Raw genomic sequence first — 27,897 nt, 5'->3', positions numbered from 1 at the left:
CAGGAGAGATGTATTACGCATCAATGCTGGAGGAGTTGGAGAAGGACGGGAAGGATTTTGAAGCAGATTCCTGGAGTATGGCTGTGGACTCGTCGTATCTGCAATCTCAACGTAAAGATGTCATCAAGAGACAAGACGTCATATATGGTGAGACTCTTCACTCATTTCTTTCTTTTTCAGACTTATTTTAAGTCGTGACTTTGTTCTCAAGTCAAGTCAAGTCATTTTTATTTGTATAGCGCTTTTCACAAGACACATCGTTTCAAAGCAGCTTTACAGAAAATCATGCTGTTATGTCTTAAAGAGATAGTTCACCCAAAAATGAATATTCTCTCATTGCTTACCCTCATGCCATCACAGATGTGTATGACTTTCTTTCTTCTACTAATCACAAATTAAGATTTTTAGAAAAATATTTCAGCTCTGTAGGTCCACACAATGCAAGTCAACAGGGTCCAAAACTTTGAAGCTCAAAAAGCACATAAAGGCAAATCCAGAAACAGATCAATATTTAGGTCCTTTTTAACTACAAATCTCTACTTTCAAACAGCACCCCCTAAGCACTTCTCTCCTAAGAGTTCGTCTTCTTTTGTTTTTGGCGATACATATTCTTCATGCATATCGCCAGGGAGGAGAATTTATACTAAAAAGAACTTAAATGTTGATCTGTTTCTTATCATATCACTTCTGAAGACATGGATTTAACCACTGGAGTCATATGGATTACGTTTATGCTGCCTTTATATGTTGTTTGAGCTTCAAAGTTTTAGACTTGCATTGTATGGACCTACAGAGCTGAGATATTCTAAAAATCTTTGTTTGTGTTCAGCAGATGTAAAAAGTCATAAACATCTGGGATGGCATTAGGGTAATTTTTATTATTGGGTGAACTATTCCTTTAAAATCCTCATTGTGCAGTTTAACTAAAAAATGTTATTGAAAATCATGCATTAAAAATTATTAATTAATTGTTCTGTCAGATTTCTCAGATTTTCAGTAACAGTGTGTGAGTTCATGTGGTGTGTCTGTCTCTTAGAGCTCATTCAGACGGAGCTGAATCACGTGAGGACACTGCGCATCATGGAGGGGGTGTTTCGCAGAGGGATGCTGGAGGAGGTGTTGTTGGAGATGGGTATAGTTCACGGCATTTTCCCCTGCTTAGATCAGCTGCTGTCCGTTCACTCGCGCTTTGTGAGTCAGCTGCTGGTGAGGAAGAACCACAGCCTCGCACTCGGCAGCACCCGAAACTTCACCATCCAACAGCTGGGTGATATACTGGTGGAGCAGGTGAGCATCTCACATTCAGCTTTGAATCACTTTCCAGACCCATTTAAAGCCCCTGGATACAGAAACAGTCACATGTGATATACCATTTAAAAGCTTAGAATCAGGACTTTGCACAGAACTCCATCACCTTTGCATTTATGTTACATAAAGTAACAAGATAAGACCTGTAAACCTCTGCGTTTCAAATAAGTGCTACCCTGTGGTGATGATGTAGTTATAGGAATATGAATATAATTTTTTTTTAAATAGCACTAAAATAGACAGGTCATATACGTATATTGTTCTCAGGAATGTGACTATGCAGTTTATTTTTTTACCATAAAAACCACAATTCGAATAATTATCAAATCATATCACATCACATCATACCAGCTCTTAGCTGGCTGTTTTGTTCAAAATTAGCCATTTTCTTCTTGTCTGTGAGATTGCTTGGGGAAATAATCCTATGTGAATTTTCACATGTCCAGAAAATGTGAATTTTCACATGTCCAAAAAAAAAAGCAGAAAAAGCATCATAAAGAAATCAACAGCAAAATATGTTCTTGTCTATTTTTGATGAAATGAGGATCTGATAAAGCTTGTAGTCCAGTCAGAGGCCAAGATATTCGACAAAGCAGTGGGTAAGGTGTGTGGGATCACAAAATAGACTGAATGTCTATGGGCACATGGTGAGTGTTTAGCTGTATTAGAGCCCACCTGAATTTTAGATCTGTATATTTTAATGGAAGGTGAAAGAGGAAAATGTCTTTTTCCTAGTACTTGCTGCCATCTAGTGGAATGAACTTGCACTTTTTGCAGGGACATAAGAAAACAGAGACGGAATCACAAGCTTTCAAAGACAGGAGAAAATACAATAAAACATTTAGATTTATAATAACATTATAAACATATACAGTATTATTTATTTATTTATTATTTTATCCCCTTTTTCTCCCAATTTGGAATGCCCAATTCCCACTACCTAGTAGGTCCTCGTGGTGGTGCGGTTACTCACCTCAATCCGGGTGGCGGAGGACAAGTCTCAGTTGCCTCTGCGTCCGACAGTCAGTCTGCACATCTTATCACGTGGCTCACTGTGCATGACACCGTGGAGACTCACAGCATGTGGAGACTCATGCTACTCTCTGCGATCCATGCACAACTTACCATGCACCCCACTGAGAGCGAGAACCCCTAATCGCGACCATGAGGAGGTTACCCCATGTGACTCTACCCTCCCTAACAACCGGGCCAATTTGGTTGCTTAGGAGACCTGGCTGGAGTCACTCAGCACAGCCTGGATTCAAACTCGTGACTTCAGGGGTGGTTGTCAGCGTCAGTACTTGCTGAGCTACACAGGCCCCCTATACAGTATTATTAATTAATTATTGGAATCTTTTTTCTTCTTCTTTTTTTTTTTTTTTTTTTTGAGGGGTTTCTGTAAACTGAGAACAATATTTTGCAATAAGTTGTCTGTATGTAAGGTGAACTTTTAAATTTTGGTGTGAAAAATGCAGCTGCCAGTCAAAGCATACAGCAGAGCTGAAGAGGTACCAAACTAATTTCAAAAAGTTACTCACAAATTCACACGAAATGAGAGATTGTTTAAAGTACTTTAAACTGGATTTTATAAGCAGATGGACATCCAAGTTATTTATGCCACTCATTTTTGAAGAAAATGCAATGAAGAAATGGTGAAAACTATGAAAGCCTGTTTCTGCCACACATTTTTTGACTTTATTTTTCATGATTGTGACTAGTTCTTTCTGACTTCATATGTCACACTTGTGTTGTGTATAGTAAACAGACTATACACAACACCTACACAACACAGAACATCACAATATTAATAGCCAACATGCTTGCAAATTTCTGATATGATATTTCCTTATATTCCATCACTGAGCTGCTCTTAACAAGCAACAGATATGACAATGATCTGGTGTTGTTGTCACAGACCTCAAAGATTTGACTCTAACAGCAAAATCTATGCTAAGATCAGAATCAGATCTATTGAGCCACTCATTAAGTTTTTCCCGTGCCTTTACAATACATTAATTATAGTACTCTTATAACTTCATTTAATTCAAAATAAATTGTTCTTTGCCTCAGTTCTCAGGTCAGAATGCAGAGGAGATGAGGAAGTGCTATGTTGAATTCTGCAGTCGACACCTGAAAGCGGTGAAACTCTATAAAGAGCTGTTAGCACGAGACAAAAGATTCCAGCAGTTCATACGGGTGAGAGTTCAGCCAGCTCAACATGAGAGTCCAGTTATTATTGAATTTATCATATTCAGTGTTTCCAATGAAATATGTAAAAGTGCATGTGTTGTCTTTGTTCTTTTCTATTCTCAAGCGCGTGAGCAGAGGTTCTTTACTCCGTCGCCATGGCGTCCAAGAGTGCATCTTACTGGTCACTCAGCGTATCACTAAATACCCTGTGCTCATCCAGCGCATACTAGACAACACTAAAGGTGGGACTATACTCAGACATTTTCTCCAAAATTACAGCCAGTCCTTGTTTGATCATGTGAAACTAAAGTCTGCTCAAACAAATCACTATATCCTTGAGGGGGGAATTCACTATGAATGTATTGCGTATTTATGAATCGTGCTATTTATTTTCACACGCTTTCTGCGCTGGTTTAGCACCAAAGGAATTATGCAGATCAAGTCAAGTATTGCACACATCGTTTTAAAGCAGCTTTACAAAAAATCATGCTGTAACAGAAAAGGAATCTGCAATGTCTTAAAGTCCTCATTGTGTGGTTTGAATGAATAACGTGATGGAAGATTAGGCCTTAAAAATTATTTGTCTTTAGGCAAATGATCAGGCAATGGTGCAAATACAATCCCAAATTCTGTTCTGAATGCAAATTGCACGACATAATTCTGATCTTGCGGGTTATTGAAAGGAGGCATATTTGCACTGAAAGGAATAACAAAGGCTACATTTAAATACTCAAGACGCAGCACTAGAGCACAACAATCTTGTTCCGTAAGTAAAAATCCCATTCATTTTTAAGACAGACCTACCGTGAGGTCCGAGGTTGTTAATCAATGGTGTATGCTTCTGTTGAAGCCATCAATCTGCATTATTTCAACTTCATTTAAAAAAACTTGTTTAATAACAGAATTCCTGTTGAAGAACTACATTACCCATGATCCTGAAGGGAAAAGATCCACCAATTGGAGAATCGCGTCAAACAAATTACACCAAAAGAGCTCTTCAGCGACTGCTCACTCCCATGACACACTGTGAATGATGCAATCGAGTTGTTTAATTATACAAATACAAATATAATACAAATATAAACTACTTGCAAATTTGTATATTTAAGATTATTTTGCAATAAAATTAAAATGTATTGTTTCTATAATTTAAATCAACAGTTTTATATTTTTCCATTGTTTTTAATTCAGTTAAGTCATTCGCAATGCTTCATGGGATTGTAGTTCATTCCCTTATTAAAGATGTTAAGTACACAGTCTTGTATCTTTGTGTTTTTGTCAGATTTTTAAATACTTTTTTACTTTAAATCAAAGTTTGTAATGTTGTGATTCACCTCAGAGCTGGTTCTTTTCTTAAGAAGTTTATGAAAAACCTATGGGAAAAAATAAGTGCAGAACCAAGATGGCTTCATACACCTGCTCAGATATGAGCTGATCTTGAACTCTGCAGGAAGTGAAGAGGAGAGTAGGTGTCTGGTTCAGTCTCTGGCTCTGATCCGGGAGCTGCTGCGCTCAGTGGATCAGCAGGTTCAGGAGTTGGAGCGAGCGCAGCGGCTGCAGGAGATCCAGTCCCGTCTGGACCCACGGGCTGAGATAAAGGTTAAGGGTGGGGGAGTGTTTCGTGGAGGAGAGCTGCTGCGCCGGGGACTCGTTCACGAGGGAACACTGCTGTGGAAGACTGCACAATCTAGACTGAAAGGTACCATATGTGTTAATGTGTGTGTAGCAAAGACTGAAGTTGTGAGCACGAGGGTAGATTTATCAGGAACTCTGTTTGATCTGTGTAGATGTGCAGGTTTTGCTGATGACAGACATCCTGGTGTTCATGCAGGAAAAAGACCAGAAATATATTTTTCCATGTCTGGTGAGTCTCTGCCTTTTTTGACCAACCTACTGTCCAAATTTACAGCATCTGCATCTTATTACAATAAAATCAAACTGACTGTGTGATTGGGACCAAATGTCTTTCTCGTGTCAGGACAAACCGGCAGTGCTGAGCTTACAGAATTTGATCGTCAGGGATATAGCCAATCAAGAGCGAGGGATGTTCCTCATCAGTCACTCCACACCTCCAGAGATGTACGAGCTCCACGCCGCCTCCAAAGAAGACAGAAACACCTGGATGAAGATCATTCAGCAGACAGTGAGCAAGTCAGAGTCAACCCTTAAATCTCTACGCCAACATCTCAAACATCTCTGCACAGTTAAACACCTGTTTTAGTCTGTGGCTCTGTGCTCAAGCTCTCTCTGTCTTTCAGTTGTCCTTCACGAGAGGATTTTCCTCTGATTGAGACTGAGGATAAAGCTTTGCTGCGCAGAGTCAGAGGTTTGTTTGAGGATTTTCTGTCTTTCTTTTTTTTTTCTTTTTTTAAAGAAATTCTAAGGTATGTATCCTTTCCTAGAACGATATAGCTGCAGGCATTGCTCAAAAAAGGGCCGGTCGCTCCAAACCGCCATTAAAGATATAGGGAGCCCTTATCTAACCCTAACCCTAACTGTGTGTGGAAGTAACCCCACCCTCCTTTGGAGATTCTGCCTCCATTTGGAGATCTCCGGCAAGCAGCTATACCTACTTGTCCTTCCCCGGGTAGGCGATCCCAAAATGCATTGCAATGAGCTTGGTGGAAAAATATATCCAAGATGGCAGACGAAGCAAGAGAAATTTACATTATAAATATACTTATAATCCATTCAATACTTAAACGTATTGTTAGAACATTGCTTAATATAATAGAAAACTGATTATTTAAATGTGTGCATACGATGCATTACAATTGATAATTTTGGTTCTGGTTTAGGGATTTTTGAAAAACCCTAAACCCAGTCTGTAGAAGAACAGTATTGTCAAGCTAACATAATTATGATTAACTTATATTTACTCAACAACAAAGCCTCTTCGGAGCACCTAACCTTACTGTATCAAATTGGATGCTCCTTAACCCTGAAAATAAAAACTCAGAATAGCAAACTAAAATGAAAGATGAGCAGTTTCCGTGCTTGACTTTGTAACATTAGTGTAATATTGAGCAAACTTTTTTTGGTACTTTATTTGTACATTGAACTAGGACACTGAAATGAACACTCACTCCTTGACTATAGTTTAAGCATATGCTGCTCTCTTTGGGCAGCCAGTTCTGTCTATAGTAGTCTTTCTCTGTAGTCAGACTGTGATTACTCAGCCTGTACCGCATCATTGTTTTCATTAACTTGTTGTCTTGTACTTGTACTGTCAAGTATTCTGCTGCCATATAATTTTGTTTCAATCCAGTAAGTTTAATTTTTAATTAAGTTTAAGTGTAATTAATCCATTAAGATCTATCTCTCTGTCTGTCTCTCTAGCTGACATCCAGCAGAAGGATCGTGAGGTTCTGGAGCTGTTACAGGAGCGTGTCACATTGTTCTCTGATCTGGCAGAGGTCACCAGAGGTCAAAATGTTTCTCTTCCCACAAACTCAAGGAATATATTCCGAGCAGATACGCCGTATGCTCCCCAGGCCGAATGGCTACTGAATGATGCCATTGCTGAGGGTAAGAGACCAGCGGAGTGCATAACATACAGACAATAGAGCTCAGTAATGAAGAGCATCATAGTTTTCATTTTCTTTTTGATCCCAAACATTCAGTGGACAGACTGAGTGAAGTGCTGTTGAGCTCCAGCATTGATCATACACAGACCTGCAAGTTAAATGGAGAGCGGAAGAAGACAGAAGCACAGTTCACTTCGAAAACAACAGGTACATTTTACACCATTAACACATCACTTCATTTATCATGAAACATTTGTTAAATTATTTCATTTTATGCAAAAGAATATCTAAATTTGTAAAATATTGCTTTGTCGGCCAGGCTGATATTTGCCCATTTTTAGATTATTCTTGATAACTGTGTCTGATTTGCCTGTGTCAGAATGAACAAAACGTTCATTTAAAAAAAAAGATTTGGATTATTTGGATCCTAAGTTTAAATGATTATGTATTATATCCTCATCTCTTCTCTTTTTTCTTTTATAAATATAGATGAAGGAACAATATCAGTTAATGGCACTCATGATATAAACAGTTCATCACACAAGGTAAGGGTTTCATGAATGCTGGCATATCCCCTGGTCTGTCATTGTGAGGCATTTCAATGCATTATCTACTGTGTTTCACAGGACAGGAACGGAAACCAACTGCTGGACAAGACTTTAAATGAGGTAGAATCTTAAACAAACTTTAATTAATAAAACCATTGAAAATAAATACAGAAAACACAGCTAACTGTCTAAATTGTATATTTGTGTTTTAGGAGGTGTGCCAAAGACTGGTGAACCTCAGCACACAATTACACGCTCTGCAGGTGAGATGCACACAGCGCTAGACTTCCATATGCCACGTATTTCTAAGAAAGCTTTGTGAAGCAGTAACACAGAAAGTTAGTATCCATTTTCTTCAATTATTGAAACCTAATTTTATAAATAGTTGTTTCTTAAACTTCTGGAAATTTTAGCACTGTTGATTTCTAGAAAGTAAAGTCTTGTTTAACATTTACTACTAACAATGTCCAGCAGCATGTCTGTATGCACACCACATCTCAAATTCTGTATTGTGTTTTAACATTTTTGAAAAAGAAAATTGCTAAGGCTAATTTTTTCTTCTTCTTTTTTTCACATTTCTTTATTGAAATTTTGTGCAGACATATTAACAATGTTTACAAAAAAATAACACACCACAATTCTGCTTTTTTCCAATTTTAAATCCCCTCTCCCCCCACCCGACCAACCCCCCTACCCACCACTATCCCAAAGACAATTACACACAGAAGTACATAAGACATACAACAAATAAAAAAATAAATACAAAAATAAATACAAAAAAATGAATCCTCCTCTGCATTCTCAGGTGACAGGTCAATGGTATCAATGTAATCTAAAAAAGGCTTCCACGTTTTATGAAAAGTTTTTAGAGACACTTTTAAAGAGAATCCTAATTTTTCCAATTTCAAACACAACAGAATCTCTTTTATCTATCTACTGTATCATGTGAAGGTGGAGAGGTGTGTTTCCATTTAATGAGAATGGGCCTTCTGGCCAGTAACGTGGTGAAAGCAACAACATATTGTACTGTTGAAGACAAAATTAGATTTAAAAGGAATTCCAAATAGAGCTGTTAAAGGGCTTGGAGTAACTGATACATTAAAGATCTTTTCAAAAGGGTCAAATATTTTAGGCCAGAACTCTGCCAATCCTGGACATGACCAGAACACATGAGCATCATTGGCTGGAGACTGTCTGCATCTATTGCAGGTGTCACTTCGATCCAGGTATATCTTTGCTAATCTGGCATTGGTGTAATGTACTCTATGCAGGATCTTGCATTGTATCAAACCATGTCGAGCACATAGAGATGAAGAGTGCACTAAATTAAGTATGTAATCCTACTCTACTTCCGATATGGCAAATCCCAGCTCCTGCTCCCATGTGTTCTTAAGATATACAGTAGGGTCTGGATTTAATGAATCTATGGATTCATAAATGACATAGATTTACCCTTTTCTGTCTGGATTGAGAGAGAGAAGGGAGTCCATTTTAGAATCAGGAGGGAAATTAGGAAATTGAGGGAATAGGTTTTGTACAAAGTGCCTGATCTGAAAGAAACAAAAAAGGTGTGTTAGGAAGATAATATTTATCTGATAATTCTGAAAAAGATACAAATATTCCTATCATATATGTCCTTGATGGTACCCCTAGAAGACCAGTCACAAAAAAACTGGGTCTGAACATAATTGTTCAAGATAGGAGCCAAAGCCAGTGGTCTAATCAACCCGAAAGGCTTCCTAAATTGGACCCATATTTTAAGAGTATTAGTAACCACTAAACTGTCTGAAACATCTTTGGTAATTATAGGAAGCTTGGAGCAAATCACTGAATGAAGGGAATATTTTTGTGGATGACAAATTTGGACGTTCGGGGGCACCTGAGGAACCAATCCAATAAAGAAGTTTATTAATATTGCAGGCCCAATAGTATTGTTGGAAATTAGGTAGGGCAAGGATCCCCTTAGACTTTGGAAGTTGGAGAACAGTTCTCTTAATGCATGCACACTTATTGCCCCACAAAAAAAAAGAGTTTGTTATCCGATTTAAAGTGACAAAAAAGACTTGTTAATAAGTGTTGGTATATGTTGAAAAAGATATAAACATTTGGGCAAAATTACCATTTTAACCAAATTAACACGGCCTATTAACAATATTGGGAGAGAAGACCATCTCTCTATATCTGCTTTAGAGACATTAAGCAAGGAGTGGAATTTTTTTAGGAAGATGTCTGTGAATGACTTAGTAATAAATACACCTAAATATCTGAACCCCTCCTGAGCCCACTTGAAGGGAAAAAGATGCTGAGAAAGCTTCTCAGCTGGTAGATTGATGGGGAGTAATTCACTTTTTTGAAGGTTCAATTTATAACCAGAAAATTTGCCAAATAAATCAAGAATATTAAGGATTGATGGTAACAAAGAAATAGGGTTGGCTATGATCATCTGCGTAAAGGGAGAGTTTATGGGTGATTCCAAACCAAGTAATGCCTTCAAAGTTCTCCTCGCTATGTAGCCATATGGCCAGTGGCTCAATAGCAAGTGCAAATAGTAAAGGTGAAACAGGGCAGCCTTGGTGCTTGCCTCGATGGAGCGGAAAGGGTTTAGAATGTGTTGCATTAGTATGCACAGATGCGACAGGGAAAGAGTATAATAACCGAATCCATGATATAAAATTGGAACCGAAACAGATACTCCCACTCGACCCAGATATCCAGACATCACTTCAGTCTATTACGATGAATTTCAGAGGATGAACTGATGCCAGCTCCAACCATAAGACATGGAATGCTTCATATGCCACTGCCTGAACTTTGGATTTAGGATGGACCCCACGAAACCTCACCGAAAAGGCTGGCCAGTTGAACTGCAATGAACCTCACTCATCTCTGTCTGCATCACCTTGGTGTAATGATGGACTACACTCCTGAAATGGAATACATAGACTATCAATTAATTGCCAGCAAAAGCCTTCATCAGCCAACAAAGGACAGTGCATCTATGTAAACTTCTGCAGTTAATCCAGAATGGACTTCAAAGACATTAGTCATTAATCTTACAGTTCATACAAAATCTTAGTTTAAACACTGGCCCTTAACACTTACTTAATTTACTAATTTTAAACCATGACTTGCACTGCACATAAATAAGTAATATTGGCATTATATTCATGCTGTTAGCCAGAGGGGAACTGGCCCCCACAGTGAGCCTGGTTTCTCCCAAGGTTATTTTTCTCCATTAACCAACATCTTATGGAGTTTTGTTTTCCTTGCCACAGTCGCCTTTGGCTTGCTCACTGGGGTTCTAAATACAATTATTACTTATTTAATTATTTATTTTGATACACAATTTACAATTACACAATAATGACTCTAAGACTTTATAGATATAACAGTTTCATTTTCTGTTAAAGCATGATTTTCTGTAAAGCTGCTTTGAAACTATGTGTGTTGTGAAAAGCACTATGCAAATAAAAATTACTTGACTTGACCCTGTCAAAAGCATTCTCAGCATCAAAGGACAGAACAACCTCAGCAGTGTCAGAGCTGGGGGAGAGGATGATATTAAGAAGCCTTCTAGTGTTATAGAAAGAGTGTCTCCCAATCATGAAACCTGTCTGGTCAGAGGAGATTATGGCAGGCAACACTTGTTGAAGACGATGAGCGAGGACCTTAGAATTTTAAAATCCACGTTTAACAGAGAAATCGGCCTGTAACTACTACAAAGTAGAGGATCCTTATCTTTCTTAAGTAACAATGAAATGGATGCCTCTGACATGGTTGATCGGAGCTGACCTTAAAGAAAGGCCTCATTATATACTCTTAGTAAAATTGGGGCTAGCACAGAGGAAAAGGCCTTGTAAAATTTGACGGTAAAGCCATCAGGGCCAGGGGATTTGCTGCTCTGAGGGAATGAATTGCCTCTTGCACCTCTGCAATAGATACAGGCTTACCCAAATCATGTGTAAGGCCATCATTAACACTAGGGTATATTAGCTGATCAATAGGGTTTGTGCCATTCCAAATCTTTGAACTGCATGCTGAGGAGTAAAGTTCTGAGAAGTATTTTGAAAAAAATGAAATAAATTTCCTCAGGGTCAGAATCTATGACACCCATATGTAACTTAATTTTAGGGATCAGTCTGGATGCACGAACTGCTCGGGATTGAAATGCAAGTAATCTGTCAGTATTTCCACCAAATTAAAAAAACCAATGCCTGTGTTCAACAGTTGCTTTTCAACTTTATGATTTAGAAGTTATATTACGAATTAAGTTGAAGACATTTTTGTAAATTGTGGGTGAAGGGCCAAAGAATATTGAGAGTCCAGTTTAGAAAGTTGGTGAGATATTTCTGCCATCCTGGAGGTCTCAGATCTCCTCATATGACAGACGAATGCAATTACTTGTCCACGTATATAGGCTTTGAATGCCTCCCACAAGTGTGCTGCTGCTGCTGATATTAGAAGTGTTGTTAGTTTCAACATACATTTTTATATGAGATGTGAGAAAATCTTTGAACTTGTTATCAGACAGCAAATGTGAACTAAATCTCCATTGTTTAAAAAAGGTTCTAGCTTGTGGAAACCTTAAATCCAAAGATGTGGGGACATGATCGGAGATAACTATGCTATGATACTCACAGGAATTGACAGAGTGCATCAGTCTATTATCTAACAGAAAAAAATCAATCTGCGAGTATGTATGGTGAATGTGTGAGAAGAAAGAGAAAACTTTACTAGTTGGAAACTTAGACCTCCAGAGATCTGACAGGCCCATCTCTTTAGTGTTGATAAAGTGGTATGTTTTGAAGATCTATTAAGTACTGTGTTTTGAATCAAGTAACCCCCCCCCCATCAAGATTAGTAAGTGCTGAGAAAAAATCGGAAAAGAATGTGTTGTCATCCCAGTTAGGACCATATATGCACACCAACACAACCGGAACCATCTGCAAAATGCCCGATACAATCACATAATGACCATTTTTGTCTGAGACCACTGTTCCAGGCTCAACAGCAATGTCTCTATGTATAAGAATCGCTGTCCCTCTTGCCCTCCCAGAGAACTTAGAATGGAAACAGTGACCAACCCATTTTCCCTTAATACGAGAAACATCTGAAGTGCGAAGATGAGTTTCCTGCAAGAAAATAATGCCTCCTTTAAGGAGCTGTAAACGTGTAAGCACTTTCTTGGTCTTAGTGATGGTATTCATGCCTTTTACATTCCAAGACATAAAATGGATATTTGTACTGGCTCCTATTGTACTACCAGACATCTAGATAGTGTCTTATATAAACACTGCAGTACCCTGATCCAAGAAATAACATCCTGAGAGAGAGAGAAAAACAACAGCAACAGTCAAACAAACCATATACCCCCCACACACCCTCCCTTTAAATGAACAGAATTCTCACAGATCTCTCCAGATACCTTGTTTCCTTACTTTGAGTCTAGCCTCAAACCCCATATACATTTTCCCAGCAATACAGTGAAACCCCAGCAATGAAGGCAAGTAATGAGATATTTTGGAGTTAAAACAATTAGTGATAGACATGTGAATAAATACTACAAAAATAAAAATAAATAAATGCATTAACAGCACCCTGGATGAAACTTGTATCAATAAAAATAAGCATTGTTAACAAAGGCTGGTCAGCTTACAATCAAAGAGCATTAGGGTGAGTTTAAACAGATCAGTGGTATGAAACATATTCACTGTAACAAAGCTGAACAGAAGTGCATTTCTGAACAAAAATAACCTTGATCTGCATGAAATCAATACAACCCTCCTGGTTTTCAAATTTAGTAACTCAAAACGGAGTCAAAGACTGACCTAAATAAGATGACCAGAAGTCCGTCAGATCGCTCCAATCATATCCATGGCTCCAATAACAACAGTGTCAGTCAACGGTTCAGGTTACTAGGAGATGTCACGTTGAGATGCCAAATAATGTTTGCCCTCTTCCACTGAAATGAACCACTTCTTATTTCCATCTCTAGTCATTACGCGAAGCCTGGCCGGGTACAAAAGAGCCAGTTTGAGTCCACATTTATACATCTCGGCCATGACATCACGGTGTTGGGCCCGCTGCTCCAAAACATCAGGGCAGTAGTCCTTGTAAATGGCTATAGGTTTCCCTTGAAACTGCAGCTCCCCTCATTTTTTGCGTGCCTCCCGGACAACTTTATCCTTTATTTGATACCGATGAAAGCGGACTATGTCCGCCCTTGGCCTTTCGCTTGGTTTGGGTATAGCGGTAAGGGATCTGTGTGCACTGTCAAACTCCAGGGAAGACAGCACTTCAGAGAGTAACTCTGAGAAAAATGCAGTGGGCTGCGGGCCCTCAATTGACTCGGGCAGGCCGATGATCCTGATATTGTTCTGCCTGCTAAAGGCTTCCAGGTCCGCAGCCTTGGCTTTGAGCTTTGTGTTACTTTCCGCTAGGGCAGCACAGGAGGTTTCCAGATATTCTACGTGCGCATCTAATAACTCTGCGTTGGATTCAAGCATGGTAAGTCGGAGTCCATGGTCAGACACTGTGGTCTACACACAGTCAAGCTTTACCTCCAAAGATGAAATTGTGGCCCTGAAGGCTGCTCTATGCTCCTCCAACAGGCCTGTTAGTGCCGCCATGTTCACATCGTTTGGCGCGGTGGGTGACTTGGCTCTCGTATTGGCTTCTTTCTTTAAAACATTTTTAAAATTTAGAAAGTTTTAGTTACCATTTTTGATGGATGCTGCTGTTATAAAGTTGTTTTGTTCCTTTAGCGATGTATCACAAAAATTAGTGTGGTAAATAGCTAAATAAATGAAACCAAATTGGGGAAAAGAGGCAGACACGTCTACTCCATTGTGCTTACTTCCTACACTCCGCTAAGGCTAATTTCATAGCTATGTATCCTAAATACAAACAATTAAATAATTTTTTCACAATTGGGCAAAATCACAGCTTGATTGGAAATGATGGCCAATAAACATATTCTGCACACAAGTTATATTTACCTTGAATTTTCGTTGTTTTCTTCTAACATGAGTATATATATATTGTTGAAGAAAACAAAGAAAGCATTTTAAATGTGAGTGCTTGTGAATGTGTGGAGACGGTATTGTGCAGGCATAGAGACACAAGCTGCTCATACCTTTAAGAGATCCTTGACTAATACATGGAAAACACTATTATAAGCATAGCATACTCTGTTTGTAGCAGATGACAGCAGGTAGAGTGCTAATTCACTTTTTAGCACGAGTCATATATAGACTACATATTTATTTATTTAAATAGCAGCCTTTTGCGGTTTAATAATCACTGTGTTTCACGTAGCGACAGGCTTTTCCGGATTGGGAATCTGCCGTGATTACGTCAGAGCTCCTTGGTCTAACAACACAGAAACACTTCAAAATAAAAGCTCATCCAAAATAAAAGCTTGATTTAAATGAAAAAATATGGCAAAAATAAACTCAGCAAAAAAAAGAAACGTCCTCTCACTTTCAGCTGCTTTTATTTTCAGCAAACTTAACATGTGTAAGTATTTGTATGAACATGAAAAGATTCAACAACTAAGACATAAACTGAACAAGTTTCACAGACACGTGACTAACAGAAATGGAATAATGTGTCCCTGAACAAAGGGGGGGTCAAAATCAAAGTAACAGTCAGTATCTGGTGTGGCCACCAGCTGCATTAAGTACTGCAGTGCATCTCCTCCTCATGGACTGCACCAGATTTGCCAGTTCTTGCAGTGAGATGTTACCCCACTCTTCCACCAAGGCACTTGCAAGTTCCTGGACATTTCTGGGGGGAATGGCACTAGCCCTCACACTCCGATCCAACAGGTCCCAGACGTGCTCAATGGGATTGAGATCCGGGCTCTTCGCTGGCCATGGCAGAACACTGACATTCCTGTCTTGCAGGAAATCATGCACAGAACAAGCAGTATGGCTGGTGGCACTGTCATGCTGGAGGGTCATGTCAGGATGAGCCTGCAGGAAGGGTACCACATGAGGGAGGAGGATGTCTTCCCTGTAACACAGCATTGAGATTGCCTGCAATGACAACAAGCTCAGTCTGATGATGCTGTGACACACCGCCCCAGACCATGATGGACCCTCCACCTCCAAATCGATCCCACTCCAGAGTACAGGCCTCGGTGTAACGCTCATTCCTTCGACGATAAACGCTAGTCCGACCATCACCCCTGGTGAGACAAAACTGTGACTCATCAGTGAAGAGCACTTTTTGCCAGTCCTGTCTGGTCCAGCGAAGGTGGGTTTGTGCCCATAGGCGACATTGTTGCCGGTGATGTCTGGTAAGGACCTGCCTTACAACAGGTCTACATGCCCTCATTCCAGCCTCTCTTAGCCTATTGCGGACAGTCTGAGCACTGATGGAGGGATTGTACGTTCCTTGTTTTCTTTATGCAAAATGTTTTTTTTTGGTGTGAGATTCATCCTGTTTATTAATAATGACTGAATTGTTAAATGTGAATCTGTCTGTGTGCAGGCTGCAGTGGTCAGGCAGGACTCATTCCTGGAGTTGTACATGCAGGAGGATACAGCAGCTGTGCAGGAGGTGGGCAATGCCCCAGGCACAGAGGGTGATCTGACACAGCTGCAGCGCAAATACAACCTGCTGCAGGAGGAAGTGATGCGCCTGCGGGCTGCCCAAGACAAGCACAAGAGTGGCGATAGAACGCAAATTCAGCTGCAAAAACAACTGCAAGAGTTGCGACTTCAGGACACAATGGATGGTAGAGACACAGGTGACCTGTTGACCTCTCAAGAGACTGCACGTCAGCAGGACGCTGAGACAGCTGATAGTCCCAGAGGTGAGACCTCCAAAACATCTCATATTCTCTCCCTCCTCTAGCCTCTTGCACACTGTAAAACAATACAAAGACAATAAATACACAACACGTTTCTATTGCATTGTCTGTCCTGGTTGCATAAAGCTTCTTGTTATTTTGGTTTATGTATTCGTTGCACCCTTTAGTTAGGAAACAACTTAAAAACAACTTTGATTACAAAACAGGGTGATGGGGGGGCTAGAGAGCACCATATGGATTAGACATTTTTTTTTTAGCTCTTCTCATCCCTCGATTATTCTTTATTTTCAACAATAATTTTGTAGTTAAACTTTGCTCGTTACCTTTTTACGGTCACAGACGGCATAACGAAGCCAAAAAAATAAGAATGAGGCAATTTATCGGAGGAAACAGACGTACAACATGCCTGTCAGTCAGATGGAGAACAGGCCGTCGCTGACACTGCCAAAACGGTCAATCTCGCTGACATCATGGAGGCTATCAAAACAATGAAAAATTTGACTCTTTGGAATCAGTGTTGTCTCAGACGATGGCTACACTGTTAGAAATTACCTTGCGGGTCACTAAACTCGAAGATGCTAGCGCGGATTACGAAGGCCGCATTTCCGAACTCGAGGCCCACTGCCGTGACTGGTTCGCAACATGCAAATCTTTGACATCCAAATTGGATGATCTTGAGGGGTGCTCCTGGTGGCAAAAAAATCAAGATCGTCGGTCTGCCTGAAAAAGCAGAGAATGGCTGCCCAACTCAGTTTGTAACTGATTTCCTTGTGCAACTTTTGGGCGCCAGTAACTTTCCGAATCCTCTCAAGACTGATCGCGCCCACCACACGGGTCAGATCGGAAATGCACAATCTTGTTCTGGGACCATGGTGGCCAGATTGCATCATTTTCCAGACAAAGAGAAGATTCTGTGACTTGCAAAGCTGCTTTCTCCTTTGATGTACAACGGAGCGTGCATCCTTCCGGACTTCACCTCTGATGTTTTGAAGCAGCGCCAGGCTTTCAATGCCCTAGAGAAAAGACTCAAGGAGGCTAATGTACGACATGACCTGCTTTTTCCTGCTCACCTCCTCGTGACTCACAACTCATTTAAACATATCTTTGACTCTACTGAGAAGGCTCAAGCTTTTGTTGACCCTATCACTGTTGAGGGTAGCATTACACTGTGTAACTTTGCTGTTCTAGCGGTCGGAAGCTAATGGTTTGGCAGGACTTACTAGTGGACTTTAAATTTCTTATCCTTTTACGTCTGCCAAAGTCTGTTAGTATATTTCCATAGCTGGAACAGATCAGTTTGGTCTGCGTTTGCCTGTTCACTAACATAACACTGGACACAGTATAATTCTGTGTTTATTTATTTGATGACATAGCCTAGCAGTTTTTCTTTGCTAATGTTAATATTCGAAGGGATGAGAAGCACAATTCAGTCCTAGCTGGTTTTTCCCTTCTTTTTTCATTCTGTTTTATTTTCTCTGGAAAGCTATTACTCCTTATGCTCAATTATAGCTCCACAGTATATATGGGTTTTTTTCCCGCTTGGTTTGGGGAAGCGGTCAGGAGGGGGTGGGTTGACACGGTTTGTGTTTATTGTTGTTTGTTATCTTTGTTTACCCTTCGGCTGATCTGAGAAATTTTGTTTTTGCTGTTAATTCGGTGCATCATGTAAAATGCCACATAATGTAACATTACCGCGAGGTGGAAATACTACCATAGCCAGCTGGAATGTACGTGGCCTAAAAGGACAGGTGAAGGTGTTCTCATATTTACAGTCCATTCCAGCTGTCATCATATTCCTACAAGAGACGCATATTAAGCATGGTGAACAGAAACGTTTGAGGTGTAGTTGGGTTTCCCCATGTATTCCAATCTACTTTCTCATGTAGGACAAGAGGGTTTAGTTTAAACATATATACACATTAACTGACCCTAACGTCTGCTTTGTTCTCATCACCAGCTTAATTGCCTCCAAACATTACACTCTTCTAAATTTTTATGCCCCTAACTTTGATGACACGGCTTTTTTCCGGAAAGTATTTAATCTTCTGCCCTCTGTATCTGATACTCATTTTATCGTTGGCGTCGATTTCAACTGTGTATTGGACCCTGCTTTGGACAAATTTCCTGTCCGATCAGACCCTCCTCCTAATTCTACGTCGGCCATTAAGTATCTCATCGAATCGTTGGATATTGTTGATATTTGGAGGTTGCATCATCCTACAGATAAGGAGTACTCTTTCTTTTCTCAAGTTCACAAATCGTATTCAAGAATAGATAACTTTTTTATAGATTCTAAATTATTACCTAATGTTTCTACAATTAAATACCACAATATCCTGATCTCCGATCACTCTTTTGTAACGGTATCCTTTGATTTTGACTGGACAAAGCCAAGTTACAACTGAAGATTTAATACTCTTCTTCTTTCAGATACTCAATTTTGCCAGCATAATTTTGATTCGATGACCTTGTTTATCGAGCTTAACGATAGGGAGATGTGTCGGACTCAGCACTATGGAAAACTTTTAAAGTTGTGATGAGGGGGCATATAATTTCCTATGAGTCGGCCGTGAGGAAACAGCAAAAAAGACGCTTGGTGGAGATAGATACTCGCCTCACTCAATTGGAAAAATTATACAGGGACACCGCGGCCTCTAGCGTTCTAAATGATATTATGCCGCTTAAATTTGAATACAGTAAGATCACCTTTGATCAGGTGAGCAAGATGTTGTTAAAAGTTAAACAGAAACACTTTGAGATAGGGGATAAATGGGTGCCTAATGGGAAGGCACCGGGACCCGATGGCTTTTGTATTGAATTTTATAAAAAAAATATGCAGATAAAATTGCACCCCTTATGTTGTGGATGTTCAATCATTCCTTTGATAAACCGAAATTTCTATCATCTCTTTACTCCGCCAACATTTCCTTCTTAAGAAAGGCAAAGATGTGACCGATGCATCTTCTTTTCGTCCAATTGCTCTTCTTAATACAGACTTAAAAGTGTTCACTAAAATTCTGGCAACTAGATTAAACAACTGTATCTCAACTATTATCCATCCCGATCAAGTATGCTTTGCCCCTAAAAGATTTTCTTTTTTTAATGTCAGATGTCTAATGAATATAATTTACTAAAATCTTAAATCTCCCTCTAAATTAGCAATCATTTCCCTAGATGCAGAAAAAGCTTTTGATCAAGTTGAATGGAATTATATTTTAACCACCAATAAAGAATTCAGTTTAGGAGATAGATTTGTTTCCTGGGTCAGCATGTTGTTGATTAAATAACTGTGAGCATCAGTTCTAACTAATCTTGAAAGATCGGCACAATTTGAGTTGCACAGGGGCACACGGCACCCCTGCTGTTTGCCATTGCCATAGAACCATTGGCAATAGCCATAAGGCATCACCTGCAGATTTTGCCCCCAAGCATTGGTCAGGTAGAGCATACCATATCATCTCTTTATGCTGACGTTCTTCTGTATCTTTCAGATCCTGAATGCTCTATTCCTTCTATTGTTGGATTGAATAGAATCATTTAGTAGATTCTCTGGTTATTCTATTAATTGGCAAAAAAGTGAATTTATGCCCATCAGCGATAACATACTGCAGAGTTTGTATTTAAAATAGCTGTGGATAAGATAAAATACCTTGGTGTGGTTGTCCCCAAGAATTCAAAGGATATATTTAAACTAAATGTTTTTTGCGATACTAGACAATTTAAGGCATGACATAGAAAGATGGAGATCACTCCCTATATCAATGATTGGCCGTGTCAATGCAATTAAAATGGCGACCCTTCCAAGATTTTTGTACCTTTTTCAAAGCGTACCCATTTTTTTTTTTACCAAAATCTTTTTTTAGAACTCTCAATTCCATTATTTTGCCCTTCATTTGGAGTCTGGGTTTACCCAACTTCCGTCATTATTACTGGGCAGCAAATTGCAGATCTTTAATTTACTGGCGAGACTCTTCTCCAGGCACTGTTCAAGCAGACACTCCTTCCTGGCTAGTGATAGAACAAAATGCCATTCACTCTTCTCTTTCTGCTCTGCTCTTTTCGGCACCTATGCCAATTAAAGCGACTCTAAAAACAATTTCGTTCTTAACAACTCCAATTTGGTACCAGGTCAGAAAGGTGCTTAAGTCACCAAGTACCTCTCCATTTACTCCTATCTGCCATAATCATGCTTTCAAACTCTCACTTTCAGATAAAGGTTTTACAGAGTGGCAGGGTAAAGGAATTCGTAGCATTAAAGATTTATATATTAATAATGCTTTTACCTCATTCTCTCAACTTAGTAAGAAAGATGACCTCCAATATGAACTACAAATATGATCTTAAATCATAAGAATCTATGGTCAGAATCTATGTTCGTATATATATCCCACATTTTGAATTTTTGTCTTTAGCATGTAAAATATTTGATTTATTTTCAAATTCTCCAAATGCTTCTGACCTAGTTTCTTTATTTATAGATGCTTTCAAGGGTAAAACTGACTTTTCCTCCCTTTACTTAAAGAGTGCATGGGAAGACGATTTAGGGATTCAGGTTTCTGAGACTGATTGGGACAAACACCTCTTATCTGTATATTCTTGTTCTATCAACTCAAGACATCAGTTTATTCAATATAGGGTATTACATAAACTTCATTATTCTAATATAAAGCTTAACAAATTCTATCCTTTTGTCTCCCCCACATGTGATAAGTATAAAATGGCTGTGGGGACCCTGGGACATCTTTTCTGGTTTTGTCCACAAATTCAGAGATTTTGGTCAGAAATTTTCCAATTTTACGCTAAAGTTTACAATTGAGTCTTAATACCTAAGGTACTAAGGTCAGGTAAATGTCTAATGCATCTCCAGTTCTTGAGCAGGAATTTCCATTTTGTTCCTGAGTTTATTTTATTTTTTATTTTATTTTTTTTTACGTTATGATGAGCACCACACAGACAGAATTAGGCTGCTATTTAATAAAATATACAGTCTGCATGTGATGCGCGTTTCAAAGTTAATTTGTGAAGCCGGCTGCTCATACACTGAAAACACCTCATCGTGATCATCACGTGTGCTCGTGTGGTAGATGACATTCAGAGCGCACATTCACATTAAAGGGTGCGTCACATACAGACTACATATTTATTTAATAGAATTACAGCCTTTTGCAGTTTAATAATCACACTGAGTCATGTAGTGACCTGCTTTTCCGGAAGTGTGAAGCTGTTGTCAAAAACGTTCAAACTGGAAGGGTTTCACTCGGTTTTATGCCTAAATAAAAGCTCCATTTAAGTGGGGGGAAGAAAAACAACAGATATATATCACTAACATACAGATATGTAATATTCACTGTAAAAATAATAATACTAATAATACTACTTATAAAAAATCTTAAATAATTTATTATATTTAAGCAATATCTCACATGTGTGATGCTCTGTTTTGCAACATTTTATTTGACAAAAATAACCTCAGTGTTGTATTTTGTATTGTGCTGAGGATCTGTATAAATGTACTTCATATGATAAAAATAATTCAATGTTATGTTAAAAATTGTTCTATTTGAGGAAAGTTTTAATAAATGTATTTATACACTCTTTTTTGATGATAAAATTAAACTGTTGAATACAGAAGTGTGATTTTTTTTAATAATGTTGTGACAGCTGAAATGATTTTTTTTATTATTAGTTGAAGTTACTGAAACATAATAAAGGGGCTGTCTTCAAATCATCAGTCTCACAGTATTGTATTTGAAAACTGCAAAATAAAAATAAAAACAAGTATCATTATTTGCGAGTACAAAAAAGGAAGTGTTGGTACTTGTATTCAGTCTCCAAAAAATGGTAACGGGACATCCCTAATTTCATATCCTGTATCTTTGTTATTGCCCATCTTTTTACAGCATAGGTGTTCTGTCATGTTGCTTCCATATCAAATCTCACAAACACATGTGGTTTTGTCAAGTACTGAAGTTTTCATATCTAGTCTGTGTGTATGTGTTTGTTTAGATCTGCAGGATATTCCAGAGGAGTGAGTGTGTGACTGAAGCTCACAGTTAACAGCAACTCAACATGAAGAGCTTCACCAAAACCCGACAAACTCACCTCATCAAACCACTTATCACATATTCTGTAGAATAATCTATATTAATGTAGTTTAGAGCATTTTTTAAATTGTGTTGTCTGTTTTATTTAATTAAACATTTTATGGTGTATTTCGTCTTTGATAAAAGGACTGAATCGAAGATGGTAGAAATGAAGGACAATTTAGATGATATTCTGTGATCATTCTGACTTCTGTGGTAGTGTGTTTTTAATTCTCATCTGTAGATTGTCAAAAGTAGCTGTATTCATTGGCCCCGTCCCAATACCCCCACTTGCGGTTTTGGACTTACCTACTTACCCACTTGTCTTAAGTATTTCCGGTGTTTGGCCACAGTGTGCAAGTAGACGTGAAGACTGCAAGTGTGTGATTGCACATTGGGACACTCGCAGACTAAACAATGTTGGTACCGGTTGCTATTTTTGTAGTTGCACTCAGAAGACTGATTGTTGGTGGTAGTGGTGACTGTTATAGCCTACTTAAAATAATAAATAACTGAATAGTTTACCCATCCTTTTATTTATCATTACACTACTGGTTGTTGGAAGTATATTATTGTGTTGTTAAAAATATGTAAGTAAATTTTTTAGTATGTTTCATTGTGTGAAATTAATTGTAAAAGTTAAATATTTTTAGTCATTGTGATTTTCAATACTTTGCACATTAAAATGTTTAACTGTAAAATTATGTTTTCCATAATTGCTGCAAAATATTAAAGCCATTTCTTTCTACTTTGTTTCTCAATACACTGCATAAAACTTAATTAACAAAAAATCTATAAACCTGTATGATCCATTAACAGCTACTACTGCAAACCATTAAAATGATATGTGTTGGCTTGTCATTTATAAGACAATCAAAGACTACTTCACACAACTCATCTGTATGTGGTTTTATACAACAAATAAAAAGCATTCAAACGTATACTTTACATAAACACATGTACAGCTGAGATCGAAACAGTGGTAGTAGTTAATAACGTTTTAAAAGTACACTGTATGCCACACTGGCTGATAAATTATCAAAACCACCAGTAATATTAGGTGAGAACAAACAAAATAAGGTGATTATTAGGCGAGAAGGATAACAAAGAGGTATATAAATATACACATAAATATTTAGTAATGATGATGTTAAGTCATCCAATCAGTTGTGAACGTAATATTGCGCTTTAATACACAGATTGCTCGTGTAGGCGGAGTGTGAGCTCCTGAACGTTCTGAACTCTGGGATACGCTTAGCCTGAAAGACCGCTCTGAAGCGGTATTCGAGCCAGTGTGGATTTAGTGTGGGTTAAGTGCACTGAGATTTGCCATATTTCAAACATGGGACAGTCTTGAACACTTGGTGCCGCGTGCACACACATTTAAGTATCAAGACCGCGTGCGGGTATTGGGACAGGGCCATTGTTTATTGTCCAAAATGAGCTGTCATAATGCTGGGGAATGTATACTCCTACAAACTGTTCTTCTGCTGAAATAGAGAATGACAGATTTGATGGTAAAGATTATGAAATGTAGCACGTTAAATGGTAGCTTGGGGGCAACTTGAAAAGAATTGAAATGCAGTTCCTTAAAAAAATTTAATCAACACACATTACCTCCAACAAATACAGGACTGCCTAAAACATATTGATGTTGATAATAGAATGAAGTGGAGAAATGAACCAATTATTTACTGTCCACTTGAAAACCACACTAAAAAGCTTTCTTTAATGCTTTACTATTTGTATTCTTTGTTTCTATGTATAAATATTTGAATGTTGGAGGAAAAACTCCCTTTAAACAATTTTGTCTATAAATTGCCTTTTTTTACAATGTTTTTGATCATTGTACTGTTTAATTATATGGTGGGAATCATGTATTTTGTCTGTTTATTTCACTCTGCATCAATATAAATGCTTTTATAATTTGCTTTATTCTGACTCTTCAACTGTACATTCAACACATCTTTTACATTTAGCACAAAGTTCACTCACAATGTGTTAACCTATGGTGTGATCAACAACAATGCTGTTATGCTTTCAAAATAGTGCCCTGCACGGGCCTCAAATCTAGGCCCTAACCCAGCCCTGGCCCAAGACGCTCAGGCCCTAGCCCTTGTCCGACAGCTTATCAGAATTCTCGGCCCAAGTACGACTGGAGCCCGTGTTTTTCAAAGTAGTTATATTTCATTTCATTTCGTTTCTTTATTAAGTTAATTTAGAAAAATGTTTGGAGCATTTTTTGTTTGTTAAGTTTTTGTTTTTTAAAGCGACGACCAAACGGCCAGCGGCCGACAGTGAGTTGATCACATTTGATGAATTTAGCCTCTCAAATCAACACTTGACTTGCCTACAATAAACTCCATAGATATAGAACACTTCAAGCATATCACACAATGTTAGTTTAAATGTTTATTATCACCACCACAGTAAAAAGGCATTTTTGACAAGCTGAGGCAAGCTGCTCCAGCGTGCGGAAAAATGAACGAACATGCAGGTTATCTTACCTCAAAAATCAAGGCTTCACCACAGAACATGGCTATTCTTATTTCCAATAGTTTCCAACAGTTAGACTAATGAAAATAAAGTCCAATCAAACGAAAACAAGACAGCCTCCTAGTCTTAACATGGCTACAGCCAGAAGAACAGTCTCTTACAGAGCATCGTGGAGAAAAAGCACAGCATCCACAGTGGAAGGTTTCAGTCCAGTCCTCCTTTCTTCTATAACTCTTCCAGCTGCGCTGAAGGCACGCTCACTGCTACTGCTGCTGGCAGGGACACTAAACACTGTGCGAGGTGAATCGTGAGTCTGTGGGAAACCTGTGTGTGTGTGTGTGCGTGACCAGACTGTGTCATGTGTGTCAGTGTGATAGGTTATAAAACGTCTTTCTATGTTTGTTTTACCATCATCAACTTCTCATAGTTTCTTTTAATTAATTAATGTCTAAAATATAAAAAGGAGGAGGAGCCTAAAACAAGCCCGATGCCCGGCCCACGTGTAAACTATGACGTGAAAATTGGCATGAAGCCCGGCCCTAGGGGCGTAAATAAGTCGGGGCCCGTCGGGCTCGGGCTGAAATGCAGGGCTCTATTTCAAAATGATTTTGAGACTAATTTCATCCCATATACACACTTCTCAGTGAGTCCTGGGGCCGGCTGCATAAAACTGTTTTAGACTAGTCTTACAAGTTAGTTGTCTAAAATGTTTGTCTTAAATTAGACTAATCTAAGTTTTTATACAACTGACTGAAAAAGTTAAGACAAAAATGTACGACTGCAGACCCATAGGCTAACTTTCGTTTACATTCCATGTTGCCATGGAAAGTAACTGTCAGCTGAATTGAGGGATAGAAGGGGCCTGAGTTGAGACTTGGAAGAAGATTTGACTTCTATGATTGTAACAAAACTTAAAATCTCTAAATTTGTTCATTACAATCGATTCTGAAGCATTGCATTCTTCTAATAGGCAAATACTTTCCAGCAAAGGAAAACTGTGTTGAACGCCCACTGTTTAAGATGTTCAGTGTCTTAATTTTCTCACAATGCAGTGGCAATTAGACTGTCTTACTAAAGACAACTGTGAGTTTGTTTTATGCAGCAGGCTTTCTATGGCATCTTTAGTTAGTCAGACTAATTGTTAGACAGAGTCTTAAGTTAATGGCTATGTTTATGCAACCAGCCCCTGGATGCTTTCCACTGTGGATCTGAAAGGAAAAGACCTTCTCCTTATTTAAGGCATTTGTAAGTTCTGATCTTGTCCAGACTCTAGATTACTATTTAAAAACACCACAAGAGCATCCAAAATACTGCTGCTCTCAAACTTCTCTCACATAAAAACTTTGCTTGGGACTCAGAATCACATTTGCGTCACCATTTCTTGCAATGCTTGCAAAATGTTTAAGGTGTCATGTCTAGATGATAATCCTTGTGCTGTGGAAACCCTCACAAGAGTGCATTTCCTGCTACTAAAGGCAGGGTTAGGGTGGGGATTAGGGTGAATCTCACAAGAGATTTATCACACCATGATGGTTACCCTCTAGACATGACATATGTCTTGACTGACTTCCTCTAATAGATCATCAAGCCAGCCCAGTCCTGTCTCTGCTATTGGCTACTTCCAGCGGTCTGTCTCCCATCTTTTCACATGTACATCCACTTTTCCAACCCTCACAACTTTTCAATACCAAACACAGAAAAAAAAAATCTCACAACTCACCTTAAAACATAAATACAAAAACTCAGCCAACACTCTATTCCTCACTAACCTCAACTGTTCCATCACTGTATTTGTACTGTACTCGTTATAAGAGTTATTCTGTAACATCCTGGATACTGGACTCATTGTAGTATGTCAAGCTCTGCAACAGTACTGGCACAGATTATGACAGACACTCTGTTGCTCTGGTGTTTATCTGAACCTTAGAAATTGTCACTTGCACAATATGTAGACCTTCTATTAAGTCATTTGTTGTAAAAGTGTTTGCTGTAAAATTATTAACTGTTTAATGAATTACTGTCAGAACATGAATGTGCTGGAAACATGCCACACCTGACAGATAATTGGCTTTATCGAAGAGACTCAACTCATGAAACTGTTTTAATTTCTGCGTGTTAAGCCATCCTTTAACTGCAAAGCTGGCAGAGAAGCTGCACCTGAAGTGGCATATATCCCAAGAAAAGGTGTTTACTCAGACTGTTTAATTTTGCCCAGAGGTGGAATTAATGCATTTACACAGCTATTATAATTGCATAAATAATGAGATTAATTATGGATGTAGAAAAAAATGAATGAAAATATGAAATTATACTTTAAATATGAAAAAACTAAATTATGAAATATAAATGCAGGACTGCATTCTCCACAGTTTTTTTTTTTAATTGTCAAAACATTCAATGTTTTTATACAGGACCATTTGAGAGAGCTACTTACTAGCTAGATGTAAATATCAGCATTTACAGGTTTTATGTAAACTGAGCTGGAATAAGAACTTGTTTTTGTTAGTTACAGAGATAACAGCTGCATGCCATATCCAGTGATGGATACACAAAATATTTGTGTAGTAAATAATGTGTAAATCCCCTCAGTAAAATCCTCCCTTCTTTTGTTCATGATTCAAAGTCTAGAAATAGATTTTATCATATTTATTATTATTATTATTATAAAAGAATTATTAGGACAAAACATGAGGAAAGTAGATTATTTATTAATACTTCTGCTCTGAAAAAATGATGTCCGATTTATATTTAATATCCATTTAATATTATTAAAACAAATTCGTTTTGTGTGATGAACAGAGATTTATCCAGTACAATACAGACCTAATACTAAACACCCAATAATATTTCTTTGTGATAAAGTTTTTTTAATAGATTTTATTTCATTACGCGGCTCATCATTATACTCGATTCAGATTAGTCAATTG

The 27,897-nt window shown here is 38.3% G+C and overlaps 1 pseudogene; it reads left to right on the top strand.

Moving 5' to 3' along the window:
- The window catches only part of LOC127453873 (rho guanine nucleotide exchange factor 2-like), a 93,095-nt pseudogene extending 68,722 nt beyond the window's left edge, over window positions 1-24,373 (top strand).
- Window positions 24,374-27,897: the final 3,524 nt, after the last annotated feature.

The sequence above is a fragment of the Myxocyprinus asiaticus genome, chromosome 16 (genome assembly GCF_019703515.2).
Source record: "Myxocyprinus asiaticus isolate MX2 ecotype Aquarium Trade chromosome 16, UBuf_Myxa_2, whole genome shotgun sequence".
Lineage (NCBI taxonomy): Eukaryota > Metazoa > Chordata > Actinopteri > Cypriniformes > Catostomidae > Myxocyprinus > Myxocyprinus asiaticus.
Note: the sequence above shows the minus strand (reverse complement) of the source record. Positions and strands in the feature narration are given on the sequence as shown.